General features: G+C 45.8%; 1 protein-coding gene across 2 annotated transcripts in view; it reads left to right on the top strand.

Annotated features, from left to right (window-relative positions):
• SHROOM3 (shroom family member 3) overlaps window positions 1-15,482 on the top strand; it is a 234,543-nt gene that overhangs the window by 56,866 nt on the left and 162,195 nt on the right. The window contains exon 1 of one of the 2 annotated variants that reach the window (XM_081876602.1): window positions 7,058-7,125. The exons of the other annotated variant lie outside the window; for it this stretch is intronic. The gene's annotated coding sequence lies outside the window, so the exon portion shown is untranslated. Of the gene's footprint in view, window positions 1-7,057; window positions 7,126-15,482 lie in introns of those variants that run through there. 2 annotated transcript variants of the gene reach the window in all.

Here is a 15,482-nt window from a genome sequence, read left to right as displayed (position 1 = left end):
TCACTCCATAAGACACACACACATTTCCCCTTAATTTTTTGAGGGGAAAAAGTGTGTCTTATAGAGAGAAAAATACGGTATCCTGTATGTTGACAAATAACAGCAAAACACCTCTCCTACATTCAGTACATTTTGGCTATGATCCACAAAAGAACAGTTGGTTTAATAAGCCCTTAACTCGCTTGAACTTCTGTTCTCACAGAAGATACTTTGGCCAGGATATGATGAGATTCATTTGTTACTTCCTCGCATTTGACTGTTCAGACAGAAGCAATAAGGCGGAAGTGTGTTTTGCGGGTTTGGGAGTTGGCTCTTTCTAGACAGATAAACCTCCATGTATAAACAAAAATGCTTGCGTCACGTTCACTGAGTAGTGCGATAAGTAGACCATGGATGCTGGATTGATCACCAGTAAAAGCTAGGGAGGGTCCAATCTGTCAATCTTGGTTTCTTTCAGTTTGCCATATTCCAATCAGTTTGCATTAAAATTAAGTCTTCATGAAAATTCACCAGCATATATAATCTGGCGAACATAAGGGAGAAATTCACAGAGGGGGTGGAATTCTAGTCAAGTTAAAGGTAAAGGACACCTGGACGATTAAGTCGAGTTAAAGGCGACTATGGGGTTGCGGCGGTCATCTTGCTTTCAGGCCAAGGGAGCCAGCGTTTGTCCACAGACAGCTTTCTGGGTCATGTGGCCAGCAGGACTAAACCACTTCTGGCTCAACGGAACACCATGACGGAAACCAGAGCAGTGCACGGAAACGCTGTTTACCTTCCCACCGGAGTGGTACCTATTTATCTACTTGCACTGGCATGCTTTTGAACTGCTAGGTTGGCAGCAGCTGGGACACAGCAACGGGAGCTCACCCCGTCACGGGGATTCGAACCGCCGACCTTCTAATCGGCAAGTCCTAGGCTCTGTGGTTTAGACCACAGCACCACCTACATCCCCTTAATTCTAGTAAGGAGCTCTGGTTTAATGAGCAGTTTACCTATCTCAGTGCTGCTCACTGATACTGTTTAGCTGTGAAAAAATAAGCACCTCTTAGTAAGTCTGCCTATGATCCTCATACACTTAAAATCCCAGTGGCCTGACTTTTCTTTCATATTGCCCTGCCTTCTACCCTTCAGTGCATTTATGATATTGCTTTACTTCTACTGGTTTAATTTATTGCCGTACAGTTCACTTGGCCTCCACCATGCATTTTATGATAGGGGAACATGAACTTTCCGCAATATAGCTGACAAGTCACTACCGGACCTCGGTTTCTGTCGAAGGGGGAAACCAAAGCTGACTCAGGTGAGTTCTCAGGTCACCATAAGCGCACCACAGTTATTGGAAGGCATGCAAAGAAAACAGTAGATAAAAATGAATAGGGGCAAAGGCTGACGTCCATTTGATGGATGGGATAAATATATATAAGGTCCACAAGCAGCGATGTGCATCCAGCTACCCAGCCCCCACTCCCCTCTGGGGCTGATCATGTTGCCACCGCAGAGCGGTGTTGTAATCTGCAACTCGTGTTGGAGAACAGATTTTTATCATGTTTCAGCAGTCATGCAAAGCAGGGCAAGCGGGAATCTCGATGGACTTTGAATGAAGGACCATTTCCCAAGCAGTAACTTAACACAGCAGGTATAAGGTAAAGGTAAAGGACCCCTGGATGGTTCAGTCCAGTCAAAGGCGACTTTGGGGTTGCGGTGATCATCTCGCTTTTCAGACTGAGGGAGCCGGCGTTTGTCTGCAGACAGCTTTCCAGGTCATGTGGACAGCATGACTAAACCACTTCTGGTGCAACGGAACACCGTGACGGAAACCAGAACGCACAGAAACACCATTTACCTTCCCACCACAGTGGTACCTATTTATCTACTCGCACTGGCGTGCTTTCGAACTGCTAGGTTGGCAGGAGCTGGGACAGAGCAACGGGAGCTCACCCTGTTGCGGGGATTTGAACCGCCAACCTTCTGATTGGCAAGTACAAGAGGCTAAGTGGTTTATGCCATAGTGCCACCCACGTCTGCAGTGAATATATAACTACCTGAAAAGCCAAATATTTATGGCTTGTGGAGGAACACTCACGTAGTCAGCTTGTGTCTGGTCTGGGCTATACCAGTTCAGCTTGCAGTCAGGAGAACTCACATGACTGGGGGCACCTCTACTTCCCTCTGCCTCTGCCCCAATTCTCTCATTTATAAAATTAGATGTCAAGAAGAATTCATCTCACATTTTTTCTTAGAGTCATACTGTGGCGTTCATACAGAGCCCCCAGTCGTCTCACGGACTATTGACCGTACACCACTAATCCGCTGCCACCAACCAGGTCCTCCCCAGTAAATCACTTAGTCGCAGTCAGGTTCTTAAGTTAACAATGAAGACTGTAGTTTATTGCAAACACAAATAAACTTTAAATGCATTCGAAACACTGTTACCCTTTACCCTTATTTTAGTCTTATTTTATTCTGTCTCTAACTCTTCTACCTCCCCTCACACAAAAACCAACTGCACTAACTGTCTCTCTATTTCCATCTGTCTGCCAACTGCTTTCCCAACCGCCTTTTCCCAACCAACTAACTAACCAACTAACTAACTAATTCATTCATTCATTCATTCATTCACTCACTCACTCACTCACTCACTCACTCAACCTCGAGCTAAGCCCTTTTATAAACAGGTAGGCTCTGCCTCTGGCTTTTCTATTGGTCCAACTATTAACTCTTTCTCTCCCCCTGTACAGACATTTTAAAAAGAACGGGCAAACGCCACACATACCTTCATAGATTGTAGAGTTGGAAGGGACCAGGGGTCATCTAGTCCAACCCCCTGCAATGCAGTAATCTCAGCTAAAGCATACATGACAGATGGCTATCCAACCTTTGCTTAAAAACCTCCAAGGAAGGAGAGCCCACCGCCTTCTGAGGGAGTCCATTCCACTGCCAAACAGCTCTTACTGTCAGAGGGTTCTTCCTGATATTTAGTCCAAATCTCCTTGTAACTTGGTTCGAGTCCTATCCTCAAGAACAGCAGAAAACAAGCTTGCTCCATCTTCCATGTGATAGCCGTTGAGATATTTGAAGATAGCTATCCTCTCACTTGGGATGCAGGTGGCACTGTGGGTTAAACCACAGAGCCGAGGACTTGCCGATCAGCAGGTCGGTGGTTCGAATCCCTGTGACGGGGTGAGCTCCCCTTGCTTGGTCCCTGCTCCTGCCAACCTAGCAGTTGAAAAGCATGTCAAAGTGCAAGTAGATAAATAGGTACCGCTCCGGCGGGAAGGTAAATGGCGTTTCCATGCACTGCTCTGGTTCGCCAGAAGCGGCTTAGTCATGCTGGCCACATGACCTGGAAGCTGTATGCCGGCTCCCTCGGCCAAGAAAGCGAGATGAGCGCCGCAATCCCAGAGTCGGCCACAACTGGACCTAATGGTCAGGGGTCCCTTTACCTTTACCTTTATCCTCTCACTTGCCTCTTTTCCAGGCTAAACACACCTGGCTTCTTCAACCATTCCTCATAGGGCTTGGCTTCTAGGTGCTTGATCATCTTAGTTGCCCTCCTCTGCACACGTTCTTGTTATTGTAGCTTTCCATAGGTGCCAACTCCCTGGGGCCCCGGGTGCCCGAGCACCCACAAAATTCCCCATGAAGGGGCCAGGCACTCGCAAATTTCGGTGCCAGAGCCATGCACGCAGCAGGTTACCCACGGTCGTGGGTCCAAGCTGGCACTCCTGTAGCTTTCGGGGTGCAGGGGATTTGTTTCCTAAAATGGCCGTGGGATGGTTTTGTTGAAGCAGATGGTTTTTAGAAAAGTGTGCTCTGCCTAGAGCACTTGGTTCAGGCTTCCTGTTTTCTCGCCTCATCACTTAGGATTTCTTTTCTGGAGTTTTCTCTCATACTTCTGCAAACCTGGAGGTTCACCCAAGTCTCTTGTGAATGGATGGTGCTGTTTTGGCCTACATAAGTATTGGCGCCTGGAGAAGGATAGGGGTCAGCAAACTTTTTCAGCCGTGGGCCTGTCCATCGTCCCTCAGACCATGTGGTGGGCTGGACTATATTTTAAAAAAAAAAAAAGATCGAATTCCTATGCCCCACAAATAACCCAGAGATGCATTTTAAATAAAAGCACACATTCTACTCATGTAGAAACACCAAGCAGACCCCACAAATAACCCAGAGATGCATTTTAAATAAAGGGACACATTCTACTCATGTAAAAATACGCTGATTCCCGGACCGTTCGTGGGCCAGATTTAGAAGGCGATTGGGCCGGATCCAGCCCCCGGGGTTTAGGTTGCCTACCCCTGATACAGTGGTACCTTGGGTTAAGTACTTAATTCGTTCCGGAGGTCCATTCTTAACCTGAAACTATTCTCAACCTGAGGTACCACTTTAGCAAATGGGGCCTCCCACTGCCGCCGGAGCACGATTTCTGTTCTCATCCTGAAGCAAACTTCTTAACCTGAGGTAATATTTCTGGGTAAGCAGAGTCTGTAACCTGAAGCGTATGTAAACTGAAGCGTATGTAACCCAAGGTACCACTGCATAGGAGTTAAAGGAGGAAAAGGAAGCTTAACAATCAGAGTCCCTCTGAATCAAAGGAAAGATTCCTGCTGCTTTTTAGCATTCTTCATTCAGGTATTGCATTTCTTCTTTCATTACCAGGAGTTAATGGATTATGCCTCAAGAGTATCTGGCATTTTTACAAAAAAAGCAAGATGCCAGAATAATAGTTTACAAACCATGTTAACCTAATCTCTCTTCCCCCCCTCCCCCGCCTTTAATTTTGCTGTGGCATTAATGTCACTTCATGTGAGCTTTGGCACACAGTGCCAAGAAAGCAAATCAACTAAATCCCACTTTTGTGAATGAAATCAATTAGCAGATGGATTTGGTTCCAGTGATTATGAATCCAGTCGTAGCTTTGTAGGGCTTGCCGCAGCAGCGGATGCTAATGTTCTGCTCGAGTTAGTTTTGTGCAGCATTAATCATCTTCTTCTCTTTCCCCCCCACTCTATGGGTGGTGCTGCAGAGACATTTCATCAGACTTTAAATGTGAACTTTTAGATGCATTGGCTTCGCATTGTTGGGTCTGGTTGGAACCATTTGTAATACTTCTGTCACAAAGGCTGTGGTACATAGAATCTCAAAGCCTTTGGCTAGTTAGTCTAAAGACAAAAAAGTCTTCATTCAGAAGATCCTTGGGTAAACATAGAAAGCTGCCAAATGGGAAGTGTGCACATGATCACTTTTCTATGGCTGGGTTTTGAAAATCCACAATGTAAATCTGGTGGCAGTTGTGTGCAATGACGGACATAATGGTGTTCACACATTATATATCTATATCATCTATCATCTATCTATCTATCTATCTATCTATCTATCTATCTATCTATCTATCTATCTATCATCTATCTATCTATCTATCATCTATCTATCTATCTATCTATCTATCTACCTACCTATCATCTATCTATCTATCTATCTATCTATCTATCTATCTATCTATCTATCATCTATCTATCTATCTATCATCTATCTATCTATCTATCTATCTATCTATCTATCTATCTATCTATCATCTATATCTATATTAGTACAGTGGTACCTTGGTTCTCAAACGCCTTGATTCTCAAACGCCGAAACCCTGGAAGTAAGTTTTTCAACAGTTTTCAAATGTTTTTTTGGCTATTCTGATTGGTGCCTGCACCAATCAGAAGCTGTGCCTTGGCTTTCAAACATTCCGGAAGTCTTATGGATTAAGTTTGGCGCTTTTGTTTTTTAATTTATTTTGTGTTTTTGTTTTTGAGGCTTTGTTGGTTAATTTGTTTTTGTGACTGTGTGGAACCCAGTTCAGCTACTGATTGATTGATTGTGTGACTATGGAAATGGATAAAAGCCCCCCCATCCAAACTGACTATCATCAGTGCAGGGGAATTTTTTTTTAAATTTTTATCATCTACAATACTGTCTTATTTATTTTATAGTACAGTACATTGATTATTGCTTTCATTTTATGGATCAATGGTATTATTAGATAGTAAAATTCATGTCAAATTGCTGTTTTAGGGATTGCTTTTCAAAGTCTGGAATGGATTGATCCATTTTGCATTACTGTACTTTCTATGGGAAAGTGTCCCTTGGTTTTGGAATATTTTGGTTTTGGAACAGACTTCTGGAGCAGATTAACTTTGAGAACCAAGGTACCACTGTAAATCTAGATTTCATTTTGCTGACATATACATTTTCTGGCACAAAGCCATCCTGCGAGCAACATGGCCACAGGTCTCCCAAGATCCCACTCTGGCACTCTAACCACTATGCTGCACTGCCTAGGCTTTCCTTGTGCTTGTGTGCTCTAAGTTCCCGATGGCCACTGGATGCAAAACAGCTCATATTTACACTTTTTGTGTGTCTATGGGTGTCACCAACACATGCGCATCAAATTTCACCTTTCTAAGTGGCCTGGGATATTTCCACCGTATTTCACGATCTCCACGTTTGCGGGGCAGAGACATACAGGTGTCCTGTTTCCAGACTTTCCTAGTGATTGGGATCTCTTGACAAGTTGCCCTCTTGGGTGCTTAATTCCCAAGTCCCTTTACAGAGAGATTTGGGGTGGCAGTGGCTACCACGTAATAAATCGCGGCGCTGCATTTCTCTGGCGTGTTTGCTTGTTCGGGATTTACTTCTGTTCCAACCTCTCTCCTGTCTCTTTGTGTGGCATAATTGCATTCCCCAAAACTCCTGGCAAAAGCTGACTCACACTTCCCCGCCACTTCCCGTTTTTTCCCATCTGCTCCAGCCCTTGTCTGCAGCCCAGCCTGCTGGCAATTGGCAGGTAGAGCAGTAATCTAAGAGCAGTTTTTATTCAGCAGTTGGCTCTCCTGAGCGCCGGCAGGCAGCAGACAGAATCCACCTGCCTCATTGGCCTGCTACTGATTTGCCAGCCTCCAGTTAGTTCCCTTATGTACCAGCAACAGCCTGCTCAGTCGTCCTCCCTTCCTTCCTTTCCCGTAAACGTGTTTGAGATGATCCCTGCTTTGCCGCCACTGCCGCCTTCGCCTCTTTCAGCACCTCTCCAAACAAGCATGGCTGTCGACAAGACTCTCCTCCGGATTCTGTAAGGTAAAGCAATCTTTGCTGAACTCAGCGCTGAGAAGAAGGGAGAGTTGAATCTGGAACCTGCGTACACAATGGCTCGGGAGGAAGGAGGTGGGAATCTCAGGAATCCAGGTGGCCGGCTGCAATGATTCTTTAGGGCCCATAAAGTGGACAAACAAGTCTCCCGGTGATGACAGCAGGAGAAATCGCCCAGGCTCCCGGAGACAAGTTTGCATCCTGCCACAAATAGAGACTTTGCCCAGACTTTGCTGGAGTTTTGAAACCTTGGCTGGGGAGGTAAGGACGTTCTGTTAAGAGGTGTCGCTTCAAAGTTGAGGCCTTGAGATTAAAAATTAAGGAAGGCCGCCTGGAGCATGAAAAGAGTTGGCTTAAAGCCCTGTGCATGATGTGGGATGTGTACGATTTAAATCTCATAGTATGTTCTGTGTCCTACAAATGATTCACCTGCTGTCTCGGGGCTTTTCTAGTGAAACTTGAAAATGTAGAGGCTGTTCTGTGAGAAAGGTGGCCACTTTTCTTTCTCTCTGGCTGCCCCCACCCCCCTGCCCAGGCAGAGCTCCTGTCTCTTTAACAAATGTGTGACCGGAGGAAATTCAACAGGTGAAGTTTCTGCTGGCATAGAGAAGCAGTGGTGGGAAATCTGCTGAACCGACTTCTACTGTATTTTTTGCTCTATATGACACACCAGACGATAAGATGCACCTAGTTTGGGGGGGAGGAAACAAGAAAAAATAAAAATCTGAATCACAGAAGCCAGAACAGCAAGAGGGATCTGGCTTCTGGGATAGCCTCTTGCTATTCTGGCTTCTGGGATAGCCGCTGGGATAGCTGGGATAGCTTTGCGCGAAGCCTCCGCAGGGCACGGGGAGCCTTCATCCCCGTCCGTGCCCTGCGGAGGCTTCTGGGACAGCCTGCGAAACCTCCGGAGGGCAGTGGGATGAAGGCACCCCGCTGCCCTGCGGAGGCTTTGTGCCGCTAACCCCGAAGCTAGAACAGCAAGACGGAGCACTTTGCGCAGCTATCCCCGAAGCCTTTGGAGAGCTGTGCGAGGTCCCGCTGCACTCCAAAGGCTTCAGGCTGCTATCCTGACCCCTCTCACTCTCCAGGCTTCAGCGAAAGCAACGCGTAGCCTGCGGAGCATGGAGGGAGCGCTCCCTCTGCGCTTTGGAGGCTTCATGTTGCTTTCGCTGAAGCCAAGGAGCCTGCAATCGCTCTATAGGGCGCACACACATTTCCCCTTAATTTTTAGAGGGGGAAAAGTGCGTCCTATAGAGCAAAAAATATGGTACTTAGGGGCAGACAAAGCGGCTGATTTTAACATCAATATGGGGTGTGTGCATGAGGGTTACAGAGCCCTTCCGCATTTTACCTACCTGCCTGTTGTCCTTTTGCTGCTTCACTGGAAGTGAGCTGGGCTGGGAGAAAAGTGACAGATTACAGGGCCGTAATTTAACAGGGCTCAAGGTTACCTGAAGTTGTTCTTTCGAACCCGGAAACACCGTCCCAAATTCCTGCGAGTTTCAGTTGATGGTTGTAATTATTTGCAAATGAGAGGAAATCACTCTGCACATGCTTAGAGGCACTCTTGTATTCCATGCTTCTCAGGTTCCGGCGCGTAGCCTGGCAAGGAAAACTACCTAAGCCTGGATTCAAATAAAAAGCCCTGATTGTATATAATAATAGGATTGCTGAAACAGGGTTATGAAGTTGACTTGCAGAAATTGAAGGTGTCTGCAGTGAAGCAGCCAGGCAAATGCTCTGTTAAACACTGTTTAGTGAAATAGATTGGTGTAAGAGGCCCAGAGGTGTAAATGTGACTTGGCATTTGAGGCCAGCATGTTTAAGTTGAAGAGATGTCTGCAAAGGTTGCTTTGGAGTTTGGGTGCTGTTTCAGGGGCTACAGTTTTAACAGTTCAGTCCTATCAATTGCAATGAAAATGTATTAAATAGCAATCTAAAGATGACTCACCACCTAAAGACTAAACAAAATAAAAAAATTCCTTCCAGAAGGAATTCTGAAGGGTCTGGTGACTTCTGTTTCAGTGTATCTGAAGAAGTGTGCATGCACACGAAAGCTCATACCTAGAACTAACTTAGTTGGTCTTTAAGGTGCTACTGGAAGGAATTTTTTTATTTTGTTTTGACTATGGCAGACCAACACGGCTACCTATCTGCACCTAAAGACTCAGAGGCCAAGCTGATCCAGAAAACTAGGTTGCAGTTTGGTCAAAATTTATGTTACATATGAACAAACAACTTTTTTGAGTTTTTGTTCTAGTCTGCTCTATGTATGAATCGATTTGGTGGAATGTGTAAAAATTTATTTAACCTCAGCCCTTCTGAATGGTGTAACCTTCCATCGTCAACAGATCTCCGGGAAGTCCCTTCAGTTTATTATATAACTTTGTGGAAGAACATGGGTTTGCTGCTTTATATTCTTGTGTTGTTGAGCACTTTGTGTATTGTTTGTGTATTGTTTTATTATTTATTGAATAATAAATAATTTTTAGAAGGCATCTGAAGAAGACATTTTTAGTAGACATCTGAAGGCAGCCCTGTATTGGGAAGTTTTTCATGTTTGACATTCTATTATGTTTTTATATATGCTGGAAGCCGCCCAGAGTGGCTGGGGAAACCCAGCCAGATGGGCGGGGTATAAATAATAACACCATTAATTAATTAATTTAATTTGTATATTGCCCTTCAGCCACAGATCTCAGGGCAGTTCACAACATAAAAATACAATATAAATGCACTAAATACATGATAAAAACAAGGAGGGGGACCAATAGCCCCATCCCCCCATAAATACATCAAAATATTAAAAGGGGGTATCAGATATTTATCAGCCAAAGGCCTGGTTGTAGATGGGTGTTTTCACCTATTTTGTTCTTCGACTGACTACAGTCCCTGGGGTTGGGTGCAGCCAGCCTTTATAGGCTAGGGGTGGACCAGAGTGAAGCCTGCTCTGCTTCAGTCTGCTCCCAAGCCCCGCCCACTCACGCTGGCTGGATTGGCCAGGATTCAAACGGTGGGAAAGCCCACTAATCCAAGTGGCCGGCCCAGGGATTCCCCCAACAGCTGGCTGCCTATCCACAGCTTTGCTCCCTGGGCTTCTGAGCCTGCAACAGCCACCCACTCGGGGAAGCAGTCGTTGGGCAGTGTTTATTCCGCGTAGCCCAACCTGATGCCCTCCAGATATTTTGGACTACAACTCCCATGTGGCTGGTGCTGGCTGTGGCCGATGGGAGTTGTAGTTCAAAACATCTGGAGGGTACCACATTGGCAACAGTTGGCGTGGCCTTGGATGCAAAACCCAAGAGCAGGTTTCAGTGCACAGGGATTCTATTAACTCCGATTGTGTATTACTCATTTTTGCATCTTTCATCAAGATGTGCTGACCTTTAAAGCCCTAAACGGCCTTGGTCCAGTATACCTGAAGGAGCGTCTCCACCCCCATTGTTCTGCCCGGACACCAGCACCAAGGGCTTTCTGGCAGTTCCCTCACTGTGAGAAGCCAAGTTACAGGGAACCAGGCAGAGGGCCTTTACGGTGGTGGCACCCACCCTGCGGAACGCCCTCCCACCAGATGTAAAAAAGAGAAAAACAACTTACAGACTTTTAGAAGATATCTGAAGGCAGCCCTGTTTAGGGAAGCTTTTAATGTTTAATAGAATCATAGAATCATAGAGTTGGAAGAGACCACAAGGGCCATCGAGTCCAACCCCCTGCCAAGCAGGAAACACCATCAGAGCACTCCTGACATATGGTTGTCAAGCCTCTGCTTAAAGACCTCCAAAGAAGGAGACTCCACCACACTCCTTGGCAGCAAATTCCACTGTCAAACAGCTCTTACTGTCAGGAAGTTCTTCCTAATGTTTAGGTGGAATCTTTTTTCTTGTAGTTTGGAACCATTGCTCCATGTCCGCTTCTCTGGAGCAGCAGAAAACAACCTTTCTCCCTCCTCTATGTGACATCCTCTTCTCCAGGCTAAACATGCCTAGCTCCCTCAGCCGTTCCTCATAAGGCATCGTTTCCAGACCTTTGACCATTTTGGTTGCCCTCCTCTGGACACGTTCCAGTTTGTCAGTGTCCTTCTTGAACTGTGGTGCCCAGAACTGGACACAGTACTCCAGGTGAGGTCTGACCAGAGCAGAATACAGTGGCACGATTACTTCCCTTGATCTAGATGCTATACTCCTATTGATGCAGCCCAGAATTGCATTGGCTTTTTTAGCTGCCGCGTCACACTGTTGGCTCATGTCAAGTTTGTGGTCAACCAAGACTCCTAGATCCTTTTCACATGTACTGCTCTCAAGCCAGGTGTCACCCATCTTGTATTTGTGCCTCTCATTTTGTTTGCCCAAGTGCAATACTTTACATTTCTCCCTGTTAAAATTCATCTTGTTTGTTTTGGCCCAGTTCTCTAATCTGTCAAGGTCGTTTTGAAGTGTGATCCTGTCCTCTGGGGTGTTAGCCACCCCTCCCAGTTTGGTGTCATCTGCAAATTTGATCAGGATGCCCTTGAGTCCATCATCCAAGTCGTTGATAAAGATGTTGAATAAGACGGGGCCCAAGACAGAACCCTGTGGCACCCCACTAGTCACTCTTCTCCAGGATGAAGAGGAACCATTGATGAGCACCCTTTGGGTTCGGTCAGTCAGCCAGTTACAAATCCACTGAGTGGTAGCATAGTCAAGTCCGCATTTTACCAGCTTCTTTACAAGAATATCATGGGGCACCTTGTCAAATGCCTTGCTGAAATCAAGGTAGGCTACATCCACTGCGTTCCCTTCATCTACCAGGCTTGTAATTCTGTCAAAAAACGAGATCAGGTTAGTCTGACATGACTTATTTTTCAGAAATCCATGCTGACTATTGGTGATCACAGTATTCCTTTCTAGGTGCTCACAGACTGTTTGCTTAATGATCTGCTCCAGAATCTTCCCTGGTATTGATGTCAGACTGACTGGGCGGTAATTATTTGGGTCCTCTCTTTTCCTCTTTTTGAAAATAGGGACAACATTTGCCCTCCTCCAGTCTGCCGGGACTTCACCTGTTCTCCAGGAATTCTCAAAGATGACTGCCAGTGGTTCTGAGATCACATCTGCCAGTTCTTTTAATACTCTTGGATGCAATTCATCTGGCCCTGGAGACTTGAATACATCTAAACTAGCCAAGTATTCTTGTACTATCTCCTTACTTATTCTGGGCTGTGTTTCCTCTGCTGAATCATTTGCTCCAAATTCTTCAGGTCGGGCATTAATAGGTTATTGTATTTTAATATTCTGTTGAAAGCCGCCCAGAGTGGCTAGGAAAACCCATCCAGATGTGCAGGGTATAAATATATTATTATTATTATTATTATTATTATTATTATTATCCTTGCAGCAACTTTGTGAGAAGGTAAGGCTGATCTATGCAAGGCCATCCACTGAGCAGGAGAACTGAGCCCAAACCATCTTGGAATGGTGCTGTAAATGCACTGTTTTGTACTGTGAATACAGAGCCAGCAGCGCCAACAATTTCAACTTAATTAATCGGTATTAAAATACTTTGATCTTTGTGGTACAGATGATGGACATTAAGTGGGGAAGAGAGCATTATGTCTTCTTCTTCTTCTTCTCCTTCTTCTTCCTCTTCTTCCTCTTCCTCCTCCTCCTCTTCTTCTTCTTCTTCTTCTTCTTCTTCTTCTTCTCCTTCTTCTTCTTCTTCCTCCTCCTCCTCTTCCTCTTCCTCCTCCTCCTCCTCCTCCTCCTCCTCCTCTTCTTCTTCTTCTTCTTCTTCTTCTTCTTCTTCTTCTTCTTCTTCCCTCCTAGGGCTCTATATGTTTTTAAAGAACCTGGGTAGACTTAATCCTGATTTAGGTGTGCAGTTCCACAATGGTGCCACCCTAGTTTGCACTGGGTGAGACGATGCCCAATAACATACACAACTTTATCAGATGTCTTATCAAACTATGATGCGATGGACTTTGAATTGTGAGTAAATTTACTGGCTAGGTTTTCAGTTCCCATAGTGAAAAGATAATCCTAGATCTGAGAGCGATGTGCGTCTTTCAATCTACGCTGCTGCTACTTTTTCCAGTAGTTTTGCTGTTTGGCTGTGATATGTGAGATTCTTAGCGAAGCATCACCTATCTTTTCAAAGTAGGAGGCCAGAGCCTGAGTTGGAGGATGGATGGCAGCTAACAGATTGAGGTTGAATCCTGACAATACAGAAGCACTATTTTTGGGGGACAGGAGGCGGGTGGGTGTGGAGGACTCCCTGGTCCTGAACAGGGTAACTGTGCCCCTGAAGGACCAGGTGCGCAGCCTGGGAGTCATTTTGGACTCACAGCTGTCCATGGAGGCACAGGTCAATTCTGTGTCCAGGGCAGCTGTGTACCAGCTCCATCTGGTATGCAGGCTGAGACTCTATCTGCCCACAGACTGCCTCGCCAGAATGGTGCATGCTCTGGTTATCTCTCGCTTGGACTACTGCAATGCGCTCTATCTGGGGCTACCTTTGAAGGTGACCCAGAAACTACAACTAATCCAGAATGTGGCAGCTAGAGTGGTGACAGGGAGCGGCCACCGAGACCATATAACACTGGTCTTGAAAGACCTACACTGGCTGCCAGTACGTTTCTGAGCACAATTCAAAGTGTTGGTGCTGATCTTTAAAGCCCTAAATGGTCTTGGTCCAGTATACCTGGAGGAGCACCTCCACCCCCATCGTTCTACCAGGACACTGAGGTCCAGCTCCGAGGGCCTTCTGGCGGTTCCCTCGCTGCGGGAAGCCAAGTTACAGGGAACCAGGCGGAGGGCCTTCTCGGTGGTGGCACCCATCCTGTGGAACACCCTCCCACCAGATGTCAAAGAGAAAAACAACTACCAGTCTGTTAGAAGACATCTGAAGGCAGCCCTGTTTAGGGAAGCTTTTAATGTTTAATAGGTTATTGTATTTTAATATTCTGTTCAGTGGCATAGCGTGGGTTGTCAGCACCCGGGGCAAGGCAAGTAATTTGCGCCCCCTAACCCGTGGATTTGCGCCTCCTAACCCTAACCCCCAGATGTTGCGCCCGGTGCGGCCGGCCCCCCTGCACCCCCCACGCTACGCCACTGATTCTGTTGGAAACCAACCAGAATGGCTGGGGAAACCCAGCCAGATGGGCGGGGTATAAATAATAAATAATAATAATTTTTATTATTAGTGACAAACGATTTTGTGGTGCATATAAGTGAAGCTTGAACCTATCCATCTGTAGGAAATTGTGAATGTTTGAGGTGTGTGGGGGGGGGGGTAGGGGGGGAGAGAGACCCACTGCCCAGTAGTTGAAGGCATTCCTTGAACCTACCTGGTGCTGTTGTAGTCTTTTGTAGTTTAATCTAGTTAAACTGCGGAACTCCCTGCCACAGGAAACAGTGGTGGCCACCAATTAAAGGTAAAGTGTAAAGGGGCCCCTGACCATTAGGTCCAGTCGTGACCGACTCTGGGGTTGTGGCGCTCATCTCACTTTATTGGCTGAGGGAGCCGGCGTACAGCGGCATGACTAAGCCGCTTCTGGCGAACCAGAGCAGCACACAGAAACGCCGTTTACCTTCCCGCCGGAGTGGTACCTATTTATCTACTTGCACTTTGACGTGCTTTCGAACTGCTAGGTGGGCAGGAGGCCACCAATTAGGATGGCTTTAAAAGAAGATTAGACAAATTCCATCGGTGGCTACTGGCCAAGAAGGCTATGCTTTACCTATACTGTAACACATCAGAATATCAGTTGCTGGAAACCACAGGAGGGGAGAGTGTTCGAATCCTGATTGTGGGTTTCCCACAGGCATCTGGTGGGCCCTTGTGAGTACAGGATGGTGGATTAGATTGGCCATTAACTTGGTCCAGAAGGCTGTTCTTATATTCTTAAAATCTTTTGTGAGGAAAGTCTCTGTTACAAGGAATTTTTCTTTTCCTTTTTGTTTCTTGCTGTCTTTCATTGCTCTTTGCAGATTGTTGAGTGTCTGTCAGGATACATGCAGTTTAAAGCGCTGACAAATGTGTTTGGGGATTTAAAGGCAATCAGAAACTGGTGCAGAAATGTGAACTGACTTTAAGTTAGGCAAAATGAGAAACTCGAATTTGCAGATTTGCCCATCACTGCTCGAAGATCACCTGGATTGTTGCTTATTTGTTTTTAAAGGTTATGGAGACCCTGACTGGCACACTATGTAGCACTGTCATTGTATAGAGCTGCCAATTAAGTTAAAAAATAAAGAGAAAGGGAGAGAAAAAGAAACTCCCAAGTTATACCTAGCTTCTAATTCAGCCTGGATAATACAGTGCTGTGGTAAAGAGACTGAACTGTGAACTCCCTGGTTCAGATTTCA

This window comes from Podarcis erhardii (genome assembly GCF_964252035.2).
Source record: "Podarcis erhardii genome assembly, chromosome: 9".
Classification (NCBI taxonomy): Eukaryota; Metazoa; Chordata; class Lepidosauria; order Squamata; family Lacertidae; genus Podarcis; species Podarcis erhardii.
This window is presented reverse-complemented; position numbering and strand designations above follow the sequence as displayed.